This window comes from Pipistrellus hanaki (genome assembly GCF_964339955.1).
Source record: "Pipistrellus hanaki genome assembly, chromosome: 4".
NCBI classification, from domain to species: domain Eukaryota; kingdom Metazoa; phylum Chordata; class Mammalia; order Chiroptera; family Vespertilionidae; genus Pipistrellus; species Pipistrellus hanaki.
This window is the reverse complement of record NC_140506.1, coordinates 56,202,404-56,216,739: the sequence shown is the minus strand read 5'-3', so window position 1 is coordinate 56,216,739 and position 14,336 is coordinate 56,202,404. Positions and strand designations below refer to the sequence as shown.

The 14,336-nt window shown below is 42.0% G+C and overlaps 1 long non-coding RNA gene across 1 annotated transcript in view; it reads left to right on the top strand.

Moving 5' to 3' along the window:
- The first annotated feature begins 281 nt into the window (after positions 1–281).
- The window catches only part of LOC311621827, a 29,623-nt gene continuing 15,568 nt past the window's right edge, over positions 282–14,336 (top strand). The window contains exon 1 of the long non-coding RNA XR_014794874.1: positions 282–480. This is a non-coding gene — a long non-coding RNA (uncharacterized lncRNA). The remainder of the gene's footprint in view (positions 481–14,336) is intronic.

Sequence of the window (14,336 nt, the reverse complement as noted above, 5' to 3'; positions counted from 1 at the left end):
TACAATTGACCAGTTTGAAAGCAGCAATCATTTTGATGTCTCATTTTCTCTTCCACAGAACTCAGCCAAATACCAATCCATCTGACTGGGAATGAATCTGCAACCCGGGCATGTGTCCTGACCCGGAATTGAACCTGCCAGCTTCTAGTGTACAGGTCAATGCTTCAACCAACTGAGCCACATCAGCAGGGTTTGACTCATCCTTCTAGACACAATATTTAGTTAAGGGACAGGCAGAAATGACTTAAATAAGACATGGAGTCTCTGTTCTAAAGCTTTTGTCTAAACCTTAGAGAAAGAGAAGGTCATTTTCTGTAGAGAGTGCTAGAAGTAACTATAAAAAAAGACTGGGCTGCCAGGAGTTAACAAGTATAACATGATAAAGAAGCAAAAGAGAGAAAAGAGGAAAAGTGTAGGAGCAAGGTGGGAGTCCCTGGATCCAGCTCTGACTGAAGCCAGAGCACCCGCTTGAGTTTCCAGGTAAGTGGGCCAATGCACACCTTTCTGAGCTTAGTCCAGTTTTAATTACGCTGCAGTCACTTCAACCTAAAGAATCCCGACCAATAGAGCTTTTGTCTCTATTTTCACACATCTCCTACCCATCTACAATTATACTGAACTATTGGCTCTTGTCTCAATAGTGTAATGACTTCACGTATTTGTGCTTTTGCTTGTGATATTCTTTCCATCTGGAACACAGTATGCAGTCATCCTTTTCAGCCCAATATTTTAACATCTTTCAGATGTTACCTCCCACCTGATGTCTTTTCTGCCCTTCAGCCTCTTGCCCCCATGTGAATCTCTCTCAATGGAGTCTTCTTTGCCATTAAACACAACATGTTTCACCGGTGGTTCATATTATATGCTCAATAAACTAGTATGAATTGAGCAAAGGAAAATGAAGGGCTTTACACATAGAAATGAAGCCATCACTTGTTGGATTAAATTGACTTTAAGTCTTGAAAAAAATAACTGAAAATAGTCTGTTACCCTTCCTGGCTTTTGTTTCTTCCAGCAGACAGGTAGGCGTTGTCACTGCTCCGTCCATAATCACACATGCCACTGTAAACTGTAATTTGGCAGCATAAAAGCACTTTAGTTTGAACTTGTGGGAAGCAATAGAACTTCTGGTTACTGGGAGACATTTGATTACGTTAATACTGGTGCTTCTTCTACGTAGAGACTTTGCTGTTTTGTTATTGTTTCTGTATTTGGATTCCCGCCCCCCCCCCACCCCCTCAAAGTCAATACTGTAGATTTATTTCACTAGCAATGCCAGTACTTTTGAGGCTATTGTATTGCTTTCTTCTTTCAACTATTGTGAATTCTTCCAGCCTTGTTGGTTTTGCTATGACACCATTTGAAAGGAATGTTCAGTTGCATTCAGTGTTTATATAACAACTGCCAGTTTATCCTCTGAGTGATTTACAGCTCCTCTGTGGAATAACAAAATAAGGACACTGCAGTTTGGCAGAAGAGAGGCGCCTTCTAGAAATGCTGACCTGAGTGGTTAACAAGAAAAAGCCAAACACCTTGAGTTTCTTATCTATCTGATGCCAAAGGCCCACGTCTGGTCCCTTAAATTAAAATAGTTGCTTTGATGTCACATAAACATAATCTATGGGATCAGACATTGAATGCAAAAGGAATCCTAGGACTGAAATCCAGACTTTTTTTTTTTTCCCTTCACTGTCATAAGCTACATGTACTTGAAGAGCTTCTTAATAGTTTAGCAGGGAAAAAAAATATCAGAAGGTTATGATTGTCTGGTAAGTAACTTAGAAAAGGAATCTAGATAGTCTATGCTTTTTTTTCAACTTCCTGCACTGTTATTCATGTGGGGCTTTCCAGGAAAGGCTAAAAGCCAAAGGAGCATGCTGACCTTTGAATTCCCAACATATCTTCTACTGGCCCATTCATCTATTTTTAAAAATCCTCACATAAGAATGAATGAATATATATATATATATATATATATATATATATATATATATATAGAGAGAGAGAGAGAGAGAGAGAGAGAGAGAGAGAGAGAGAGAGGGAGAGAGAGAAACATCCATGTGAGAGAGACATCCATGTGAGAGAAAAACATAGATAGATTGCCTCCAGTACGCACCCTGACTGGAGATGGAGTCCTCAACCGGAGTATGTGCCCTGACTAGGAATTGAACCCCAAAATGGGATGATGCTCCAACCAACTGGGCCACACCAACCAGGGCCATTCATCTGCTTTTTATCTCAGTCATTACTACTTCTGCTGTTTTCCAACTTCTCTCCACTTTCCTTCTTTGTGCGGGCCAGCACGGCTAAGGGTGAACCCCAGTGGGGGTGATGAAAGGACTGAGAAAAGATAGGCAAGAGAAGGAAAGTGGGGACTCGGTGGGATGCAGCTTCCCTGATAAGGGACTCAGCAGTGCCACAGACTATCAGCCGATGCTATGAGGCAAAGTCAGGGCGTGGTCAAGATGTTTACAACATTCTCTTGGGTTTCCATCCTATTCAGTTACATGCAGCTGATCAAGCTTTGTTTACTTGCAGCCTGTATCACTTAGGCATGTGGGGCCATAGGTTCAAGCTTACAACTATAGCTTTTGGCTATAATTGTGCTAAGAAGGCTCTGCCCTCCAGGCTGGGACTTGCACGTGGCCATGAGAGGACTGTGCCCTCTCATTAGTCAGAGGTTTGGACCTGTCCAAACACTGTAGCCACACCCTACACTTCTTTTTTTTTTTTTTTTTTTTGCATAGCTTGTTTATGCCCCCTTTTTAGTCCCGATCATTCATAGACTTACATGTCTTACCTTCTCTCTTGTGTATTTCACTTTGTTCCCAAAATGAACAATTCCTTATAATGACTTAGTGTTTTTAGAGATATGTGCAAAGAATTTTTTAAGGAGATTTTTTTTTTTTAAGGGAAAAAAAGGGATAGGGGAATGAGGAATGTCACATATTATTATGGATTTACACCTCTTTACTGTCATTTCTGTGGGACATGGAGGAGGAGAAATAAATACAGGTCAGCTTCCTGAATGGGCCCGCACCTAGTTTCTGCACTTTAATGGGCTTAGTCCACTTTAACATCATTTGCATCCTTAAAAGCAATACATTTCACAAAACAAATCTCGCTGCTCTGGTATTACAGCAACATCATAATGAGCAGGAATCTAAAATGAGGTGAATTTTAGGAAAGGCAGAGTTCAACCACTCCAGCTGAGTCACTAGACTAATTGGTGGCCTCACTTCCCAGAAGCTTCGTTGGGACTAACCGTCAGTGGATTTTTCCTGATATGCTTTGTGCCTGGGAGAGAAATGAAATCCACTTTCTATAAGGTTGAATCATATTTTCAGGATGGGCTGAAATTGGTAAGAAAGAAAATCCAAAAGCTCAGTTCAAGTGGGCCAGCTACTGGCATTTTTTGTTTGGTTAGCTACCTTAGTGTCTTTTTTTTTTTTTTTTTTTTTTTTTTTTTTTTTTTTTTTTAAGTCAGCAAGTGGTAATGATGGCTTCATAACACAACCATGGACAAGCAGCAGCAAAATTCTCAAGACAATTAATAATGAATGTGAGTCCTTCTTCCCCTCATTTCTCATTGACATTTTTTATTTTCCTCCATGGTGAGACAGACTATAGTAAATCATCTACTCTCAGATGGCAAACATTTGCAGGGCAGTTAGTGGAGGGCAAATATTTAGCCTTTGGCTGTGGCACAGGAATTTAATCTGAGGGAAAATAAGTGACCCATTTGAGATTTAAATACATGATCTTGCCTCTAATCCATGGTCCATGGACCTACACAGTTTCTTTAAGGAAAAATAAAACAAGTTATCAGAAAGTATCTACTTGTAAAGCTTGCAAGTTCAGATCCAGACAATCACACTAAAATGAGTCTCACAGTGAGGCCAGCGGTAATCCTTTTGCTGATGGAGTGTTTTGCCCTCAATTGTAAAAACAAACAAACAAAAAAACAACAATAATCGCAACATTTGTGAGCCACAATAAAGTAAAATGCAATAAAACAAGTTATGCTTGTACTTACCTACTTAGGCATTTACTAACTTCTGTCACAGGTTCAGTATTTTGGCATGTTTTAGAGATGGGATGGGGTAGCATCAGCAATCAAAAAGTAGAATCCCCATTAACTGACCATCTAGTTGGTTAGATAAGATACATGTGAAGCAAATTTTAATAAAGAATGCAGGTGGTTCTCAGCCCTATGTTGGAATCACTCGGGAGCTTCGAAAAATACCAGCGCTGAGTCCTACCTATAGAGACCTGGTTATTACAATGTAATTTGTAGTAAAGTACACTTGACCCTTGAATAATGTATAGTAAAAAGTTCATGTATAACTTTTTACTCTGCAAAAACCTAACTACTAATAACCTACTATTAACTGGAAGCCAGTCAATTCACCATAGTTTGTATGTTTTATGTGTTATGTACTGTATTCTTACAGTAAAGTAAGCTATAGAGATTATTTAAAAATCATTAGGAGAGAAAATAATTTATAGTACTGTACTGTATTTCTTGATACCATAGTTTACATCATCTGTTCACAAGATGAATTATCTGTCAGTGCCTACATCAATATTGTCTTCTATGATACAAAACACTGTATATGTTGCAATATTACTAATAGTAGACATCAATAATGAAAATATAATGTGAAAAAGAAACATTTATTCACAGATAGAACAATGCATGCATTGAAAATGAAGAAGCAGCAATATGATGCTTTATGATAGCCTCGTCTGATTAATACAATTGCTTCATGGTAGTAAGGAAATCTCCAAAATATTTTCCAATGCATTTATTTTTAAAAATCTGCTCATGAGTAAACAATGTTGTTCAAGGGTCAACTGTACTTGGTTGTCTGGTGAGGACTGTAAGTCTTGGAGCTTGGTTCCCAACATTGGCAGCAAAGTCACCTGGAGGACTGTTAAAAGACCTTGCACCCAACTCAGTGAGATCAGAATCTCTGGGGACAGGGCACAGCCATCGGCGTCTCTTAAAGCTCTCTAGGATTGAAAGCTATATCCTTGGGAAAAGTCATAGCAAGGGAAGGGAAACAATGTCTGGTATAATTAAGAAGATTCCAGGAAGAAGGGCATAGGATGTTTTTGGCACAGAGGAAGGGGATAGCCTTGGGTGTGAGGAAAAGCCTGGGCAAAAGCAAAGGGCTGGAACTTAGGCTGGTGGGAGCTCAGTTGAAATACATGCTGGATAATAGCAGCATGCTCTCACTTGAGAAAAGTGCAAATGTTTGGAGAGACAAGGTGAGTTAAAATTGGGATTTAAAAGTCAGATGTCACACCTATTGAAATGGTGAAAATCCAAAACACTGACAGCACCAAATTCTGGCAAGGAGGTGAAGCAGTAGGAATTCTAAAGTCCTTGCTGGAGGGTGAACAAAAAGAAGAGCCACTTGGGGAGACAGTTTGGCACTTTCAGAGAAAACAAAACATTCTTAACATACAATCCAGCAATCATGCTCCTTGGGATTTATCCAAATGAGATGAAAACGCATGTCCACACAAAGACCTGCACACAGATGCTTATAGCAGCTTTATTCATAACTAGAGGCCCGGTGCACAAAATTCATACATGGGGGAAGGAGGGCCCCTCAGCCCAGCCTTCACCCTCTCACAATCCTGGACCGCTGGCTCCTAATCGCTCACCGGCCTGCCTGACTGGTTGCCCCTAACTTCCTCCCCCTGCCAGCCTGATCACCCCTCACTGCCTCTGCATGCCAACCTGATCACTCCTAACTGCTCCCCCGCTGCCAGCCTGGTCACCCCCAACTGCCCCCCACCTGCCGGCCTGGTTGCCCTTAACTGCTTCCCCTGATGGCCTGGTCACCCCATGCAGCCTGCTTGTTCAGTCATTTGGTTGTCCTTCACTAATCCCCTGCCGGCCTCGTCATAGGCAGCCATCTTGTGAGGGTGTGAGGGTCAATTTGCATATTACCTGTTTATTATATAGGAGTGCCTCAAATTAGAAGTAATCAAGATGTCCTTCACTGGGTGATGAATAAATAAAGCTAAAAATAATGAAAAGGCATGAAATCCCATAGAGAAGTCTTAAATGCATATTAGTATGTGGAAGAAAAAAAAAGCTGATTTGAAAAGGCTGCTTAATGTATGATTCCAACAATACAACACTGGAAAAGGCAAAACTATGGAGACAGAAAAAAAAAAAAAATCAGTGGTTTCCAGGAGTTACGGGAGGGAGAGATGAATAGGAAAAGCACAGAGGGTTTGGGGGAGTGAAACTTCTGTACAATACTACAATGGTTGACACATGTCATTGTACATTTGTACAACACCAAGAGTGAATCCTAATGTAAACTATGCGCTTTGGGTGATATGGTGTCCATGTAAGCTCCTCAGTCATAATAAATGTATCATTCTGGTGCTGAATGTTGATGGGGGAACAAGGGGTATATGGGGACTCTTTATATTTCTTCTCAATTTTGCTGTGATCCTAAAAGTGCTCTTAACAATAGTATATATTTTTAAGAGGGAAGTGGAAGGGTGAAGCCAGGATGAAGAGTTGAAAGTTTAGACCAGAGAGGTGATTTTTGACCTTTTTTTTTTTTTTTTTTTTTTAATCTCATGTCACACATAAACTAGTTACTGAAGTTCTGCAGCACACCAAAAAATATATTATAATTTTTGCCAACCTAACCAAAAACAAAATAGGTATAATTTTGATTCATTCACACTGGGTGGCTATTGTTGTGTTTGCAGTTGCCATTTTTTTATTTGACAATCTAAGGGAAAAAAGCTCAGTGCCCCTGACTAAATAGTCAGGTAGTGGCATGTTTAAAAAATCCTTGCAGCACACTGATTGAAAATTGCTGGACTGGAGGCAACAGGATGCTTTTATGTTTCTTGGACAGGGAACAATGTGGTATGGGCAGTGTTCTAAGAAAAACACCTTGGCCACAGTTTATACAGTGGATCAAAACAGCGAGAGGCTGTGGCAATAATATAGCTGCAAGATGAGAGAGGGCTGGAGATTGGGTGAAAATCTGAAACCCACTGTGAAAGAAACCTTGATGATTGACATCTCATCTTGAGCCTTATGGTTCTCTTTTCATTATCCTGATAAATTAGAGCCGTGTTGAAGTTGTCTAAAAGGGAAGGAGAAAAGTACGAAAAGAGAGTTGAACCGTGCAACTAGACTCTGCAAATCTGTACTTCAGAATGAGGCTGGGAGGCACATAAGGAAAGCACTTGAGTCCATTAAAAAGCCACCGTGTGAATTATTTTAAAAATCTAATTTGCAAAGGCCATTGGCACTGCGTGGGTGCATTTGTAAGTCAGGCAGTCACCTAAGTAATCTTGAACTAAAGCTAAAGCTATAATTTCCATGAAAAGGCTCAAAATATTAAAACATTAATTGAAAAAGGGCACTTGGAAAATCCTGTTTGCAGAGTTCATTCAGCTGGGCAGGATAGGGTCAGGCCAGTTTTTCATCTGCGGGCCAGGCTAAGCCTTTTTGCATGATTGCCCTGGAAAACAAATCCTTCATATGGTAAATGAATGGCTCCTTGGTCTGTTTGCTTTATTAAAGGCCATCGCAGTCGTTTTTATTTATTATGCTCTCAGTTTCTACTAAACTCTCAAACGTGCATATAAAATGCGCTGTGTTATTTAATCTGCTAGCTATTGTTTATTCCCTCGTCTTATGAAGCCAGGGCTGGCAGCCTCAGCTTTCATTATAATGACTGTGAAGTGTCTGTGGCATCTGTGATGAGGAGCAGCCTGGCAGGACAGGGTCTGCTGTTCCCTGCTCTCCTGTGGGCCAGCAATGTGGGGGAGGGGGCACAGATGCTTCCCCAAGAGCTCCCTCCCACCCCCCAACAGCTCCTGCCAAGCCTTAGCTACCCTTTAGAGGACAGAAGGTAACTCAATGTCAGGAACTCGCACAAGCTAATCTTTCCTCTGAGGCAGTTGACAAAAGCTGCTGAGAACAGAAGGGATTCTGGGCTCCCTCTCTGAAGGTCTTTGCTGGTTTCAAGGTCAGGTAGGTAATACACACGGTGTTTTAATTAGAGCAGACACTACAGAGGAAACAGAGGAGAGGGAAGAAGAGAACTGGCATAGCTATTGTGGTCTAAGTACTTTACATTAGTGCATTTTATTTTTCTACCATCCAATGAGAACAAAAACATTACTTTCCTCCTGTTAGAAGAGGAGGAGGAGAAGGAGGAGAAGAGGAGGAGGAGGAGGGAGAAGAGAAGGAGGAGGGAGAGAGGGAAGAGGGAGAGAGGAAGGGGGAGGATGAGGATGAGAAGGAGGAGTGGAAGAGGGGTAGGAGGAGTAGGGGAAGAGGGGGGATGGGGAGGAGGGGGAAGAGGGGGAAGAAGAAGAAAGGATAGGAAAATGAAATAACCCAAAAGCAGGCATGCAGATGAGAAGTCACTGGGCAGAGATAGAGCTGGAGGTGCTAACCCAGGCCTGCCCAGCTACAGAGCCTGAGTGAGTACTTCCCATCACCCTGCTCCTTGTCATGGTTCTGTTGCCAGGCCCATTGGAACCCCGGGGCTCTGCGCCTCTCTGCCTGTGGGACTCGCTCCTTCATTACTTCTGAGGTGCTTTCCCGGATGGCAGAGCCCAAAGCTCACCCAAGGAAAGTTACTTCTCTGTCCCTCCTTCACTGTAGGTGAGCTGGGAAGTTCTCATTCTCCTCACACCCACGATTTTTGTCAGTGGTAGGATCAATTTAGCCCATCAAGCACCTTCCCATCAGGCTTGCGGCTTAAGTGAGGTGTCCACATTTGATGTGTAATATTTTGTGAATTCAATTGATGTGCTACTTCTTTGAACCCTTTTCGTAGCCCATGTTATGACCATCAGGACACTTCCTTCTCTTGGAGTTTTTGGGATGGCAGCCAAAGCAAGTACAGAATGCTGAACAGATCAATATAGTTAAGCACATTACCATAATCCACCGACATTAAAACGTCAATACCTCATTCCCCTGGCAAAGCTTAAATCAGAAGATTCCATGGCACAGTAGATAGATTCATTAGGCTGTCACCTCTAGGAATGGATTTCAACACAGCTTCGGTCACTTAAAAAAATGAGTTTGATGTTGTTAACTTTGCCAAACTTTATCAGCATTTGGGCTCCAAGCTTAATCCAATCAGGTTAGCAGCTTTTCCTTATAAAGGGGGCACTCCATATTTGTCCAACAAAACACATGATGACAACGCAGGAATCCACTTGAGCTCTGTGTGACTGACTGGTGTTCTGTTCTATCAAATGCACCTGCAAACATTAGACTGCAAAGCTTCCCATACAACCACATCAGTGTGTTAGGCCAAGATGAAGAATTCTAAAGCTCAGTGGCTATTTCTCAGGCACCCACTGTGTGCCTAGGGCAGGATTCAGAGGACTGGGGCTTCCTTTCAGAGGGCGTATTGTAGTCAGGGAAACAGACAAGCAAACATACACGTGAGGCAACTTCAGATAATTGTGGATGCTATGAGGAAAGCAGACATGAACATGTGAAGTAGAGGGGTGAGGAAAAGGCTTGCTGAGAATCTGGGCCCAGCATAGAAGAGAGTGGCCATGCAGGAGTTTGGGGGTGAGGGGGAATGGGGAGGAGGCATCCTAGGTAGAAAGAATAGTAAATGCAATGCCCTGAGTTGAGAATAAGTTTACATAATCTGAGAAACAGACATAAGGCCATTGGGAGCCTTAAAGTCAGAGATGCTGACAGAGCCTTCCTGGACAGGGTAAAAAACCTTGGGAGTCACTGGGGATTTAAAGTAAAAAAGTGACTTTATTTTTTTTATTTTATTATTTATTTTAATATTTGTTATCCTTATTAATTATGGCTCATTCTTTAAAATAAATATTGTCCTGACTATGGCAGTGGTTCTGAACAGGAGGTGATTTTGCCCTCCGGGGGACATTTGTCAATGACTGGGGAATTCGTTGTCACAACTGGGGTGTGCTACTGACATCTAGTGGGTAGAGGCCAGGGATGCTGCCAAACAATCCTATAATGCTAGGGGTAGCCTCTGACAGCAACTGGCAGCCAGCAGGGGAAACAGGAAGCTGGGGCAGGGACCCAGGAGAAAGTATGGTTATTTGGCTTAGAATGGCAGCAAAAGGGTTGGAGAGAGGTAGGGCGATTCCAGATTTATTTTGGAGATAAAGTTGATAGGACTTGTGGATAAGTTGGCTGTGGGAAGTAAATGAAAAAGGAGTCAAGGATGACTCTCGTGTTTTTAGTGTGAACCACTGGGTATACAGTGAAGTCATTTACCAAGATGGGACAGAACAGGCAAGAAATCAGGTGAGAGGGGAAAGACCAAGAGTTTGTTTTCGGCATGTTAAATATGAGATCCAGTAGGTATGGAGTGGCTGAAAAATGCATCTGAAACTAAAGGTAGGGGTTTGTTATGAGCATTTATTTATTTATTTTAAAATATATTTTATTGATTTTTTTTACAGAGAGAAAGGGAGAGAGAGAGTTAGAAACATCAATGAGAGAGAGTCATCAATCATCTGCCTCTTGCACGCCCCTTACTGGGGATGTGCCCGCAACCAAGGTACATGCCCTTGACCGGAATCGAACCCGGGACCTTTCAATCCACAGGCCGATGCTCTATTCACTGAGCCAAACCGATGCAGGCTTGATTTTTAATTTTCATGATTTTATCATGAAATGTATTTTATTAAAAAAAAAAAAAAAAAAAAAAAAGGTTTTGCTCAGTGGTTAAAGCATCAGCCTGCAAACTGAAGGGTCCCGGATTCAAGTCTGGTTAAGGGCACATGCCTAGTTTGTGGGCTCAATCCCCAGGAAGGGACATGCAGGAGGCAGCCGATCAATGATTCTCTCTCATCATTGATGTTTCTATCTCTCTCTCCCTCTTCCTTCCTCTCTGAAATAAATAAAAATATATATTTTTAAAAAGCACAAGCACTAAAAATTTAGTATTTGAAATTAACTATAAATGCCTATTTTTTAATTCATAAAAGGCTATGACATTTTCAGTCATAAGCTATGAAGCTCACAGCATACAAGTTTCTGATAGATATTTTTGGACAAGGTATGTCAGCTGTTCTTAATATTATAAGCTTCCTTTTATGCTCTAGTACTTTCCTTTTTAGACTCGCTAGATATATTTACAGAAGATCAAATTTTCCTCTCAAGCTGTTTCAATTGCATCTTTGTCAATGACTAATCTGACAGACCAGGTAGGAGATTCTTTTTTTTTTTTTTTTTCACCTTAGCCAATGCTAAGCATATTTTGTTTTGTTTTGTTTTGTTTTGTTTCTGTGAATTCTGAGAAATCTAGCAATAATAGACAAGAAATAAAGAGTCGTCCTAACCGGTTTGGCTCAATGGATAGAGTTTTAATGGATAGAAGTGTCCCAGGTTTGATTCTGGTCAAGGGCATGTGCCTTGGTTGCAGTTGATCGATGTTTCTCTCTCATCAATGTTTCTAACTCTCTCTCCCTCTCCCTTCCTCTCTATAAAAATCAACAAAATATATTAAAAAATAAAAAAGAAAGAGTCCATGTTCTCATTCTCAAGATGGCCATCCATATATATAAAAAGCCAGGGGCTGTCACGATAGAAACAATCAGACAGACAACCAAACAGGCTGCATGGGGTGACCAGGCCAGCAGGGGTGTTAGTGAAGGATGTCCAGGCTGGCAGAGAGGGGACAGTAAGGAGCAACCAGGCCAGTGAGGGGCGGGGGGGGGGGGGGGGGCGGGGGGGGCAGTTAGAAGCAACCAGGCCAGCTGTGGTGGGGCAGTTGGGAGTAATCAGGCTGGCAGGCAGAGGCAGTTAGGGGCAACCAGGCGGAGGGGGCGCGCAGGGCAGTGAAGGGCAATCAGGCCAGCAGGCAGAGGCAGTTAGAGGTGATCAGGCTGGCAGGAGGGGCAGTTAGGACAACCAGGCCAGCAGGAGGGGCAGTTAGGGGCAATTAGGCTGGCCGGCAGGTGAGTGGTTAGGAGCAAGCAGTCCAAGATTGTGAGAGGGATGTTTGACTGCCAGTTTAGGCCTGATCCTAGGGATCAGGCCTAAACTGGCAGTCAGACATCTCCTGAGGGTCGCCAATTAGAGAGGATGCAGGCTGGCCTGAGGTGACCCTCCTTCCTCCCATGCACAAATTTTGTGCACCAGGCTTCTAGTGTATGTGTATACACACACACACACACACACACACACACACACACCGTATTTTGCGGCATATAAGACGACCCCCTAATTTTACAGTTAAAACATAGATTTAGGCCTATATTCGCTGTATAAGACTACCCCCCACTTCAAAGAAAAGACTTACTTTGCCGTCAAGATCTGCAGGTAATTTTTGTGCAATTTTGGTCTTTTGCCCCCGATTTTCGGTTGACTTTTTTTCGTTTCAAAAGTCATCTTATACACCGGAAAATACTATATATGTGTGTGTGTGTGTGTGTGTGTGTGTGTGTGTATATATATATGTATGTATATATATATATATATATATATATATATATATTTCCTCACCAGAGGATATTTTTTCCATTGATTCTGTTGGAAAGGGTGGAGGGGAGAAAGGAGAGGGAGAGAGAAAAAGAGAGACCTTGATATGAGAGAGTCACATCGATTGATTGCCTCCCACATGCACCCAGACCAGGGCCAGGGATCTAGCCTGAAAAAGGAATGATGTGCCCTTGACAGGGAATTGAACCCATGACCTTTCAGTCCTCGGGCTAATGCTCTAACCATGAAGCTAAACCAGACAGGCAAGATGGCCATATTTTTGAGATTATCCTTTTTGCAAAGTGGCAGTCCATGCTTCTGCTTCAGTAACTTTGCTGTAATGGAAAGTCATACAAGTGTTGCCAGAATCAATACTTTAGATGCGTGCATCTGTCCCAGACAGCAGGATTCATGGTGGAAATACTGTACACCTTGTGTTTCTATTTGAAATGATCCGAGTTTCTTATTTGTAGTTATGCTGCAAGATGGTGTGATTCTGAGCCTACTTTCTCCCAAAGTGATACATAATTTTATTGCCTTGTATTTTGGAAGAATGTATTGTTTTATTTCTAAGGCATTGAAAAATTATTTCCATTCCTTTGTATTTGTACCAAGAAGAAGGAAGCAATTATCCATTTCTATTTCTTCTCTTTCACATTAGTTGCCAACCTAATCTTCCTCGTGCCTCCAGTGGACATTTGTCTACCAGTTATTTATAGTGAGCTAATGATCATTCTTCAGGAATTCCTGTCTGTGCTCCACATTTACACTGTAATAAGGCAGTCAGTTGGCAAGAAAATTCAGTGAGGAAGCCCCTCCCTCAAAAACTGGCTTCAGGATTTCCCACAATTTTAGCTGGTTAGAAACAGGGCTCAGGAAGTATTCTTCCTATGCGTGTCACCAACAACACATCAGGGATTTACAATAAACGGAGGCATCCTTCTGTGAATGGCAGTCAAAGTTCCTAAATGTAGACGGGGTGTGCAATTGCACTTCTGCTATTGTTTCCATACCTCAAGCAAATCTTAAACCTGGCTGACAGGATGCTTCTTCCAGGAAGCCCTCATGGCAACCAGATCTCTAAACTCCAGGGTGTATGTGTTAGGGGATTTAGAACAATTGTTCCTTCTTTGGAGGATGACTTCTTCCTCTGTCTGCTGACACCTCTAAGAGCAGGAAGAGAGTCATAAAGAGAGAAGTAACACAATACTGTGTTCTTTCCTGGTACAGCCCCTTTCCCAAAGCTTCTCCCATTTTTACCAACAACCGTGCATTCTCCTTACTCTCAGACATCCAACTGGAAATAAGAAAATTGTCCTCCTTGCCGGGCTCAGAGTTTGGTAAGAGGAAAACCTGCTTAATATGAAGTATCCTAAAATAAAGTGCTTATGAAAGCAGATAAGTGGACTGAGATTTCTTATCTTCTTATTTTGTGAGGCATTGACATTTTGTTAGGAATGCATGCTGAGCTAGGACATGGGGACATGGAAACTATTAACTACAACTTAGATGTGAACTAGAACTCCGTCTCTAATGTGACATTTAGAGAAAAATGTATTATTCGTGATCAGGAAGATGTAGCCTTGTTAGCCACTGGCAGCCACCTCACTACCATGAAGGAAGCCAGCCTGAGGGCCAAACCAACACAAGGAGGAAGGAAGGCAGAGCCAGTGCTGCAGGGAAACGGAGCCAGAGCCCTGTTCAAGCCAGGCTGGAGACCAAAACATTGTGTACTGCACACGCCAATAAGACACCTTGGATGTGGAAGCCACTCTGCACATTCTGTTACTTCCAACCAAACACAGCCCAATGGACTCAGAATTTGATCTCAGATTAAAGTGTT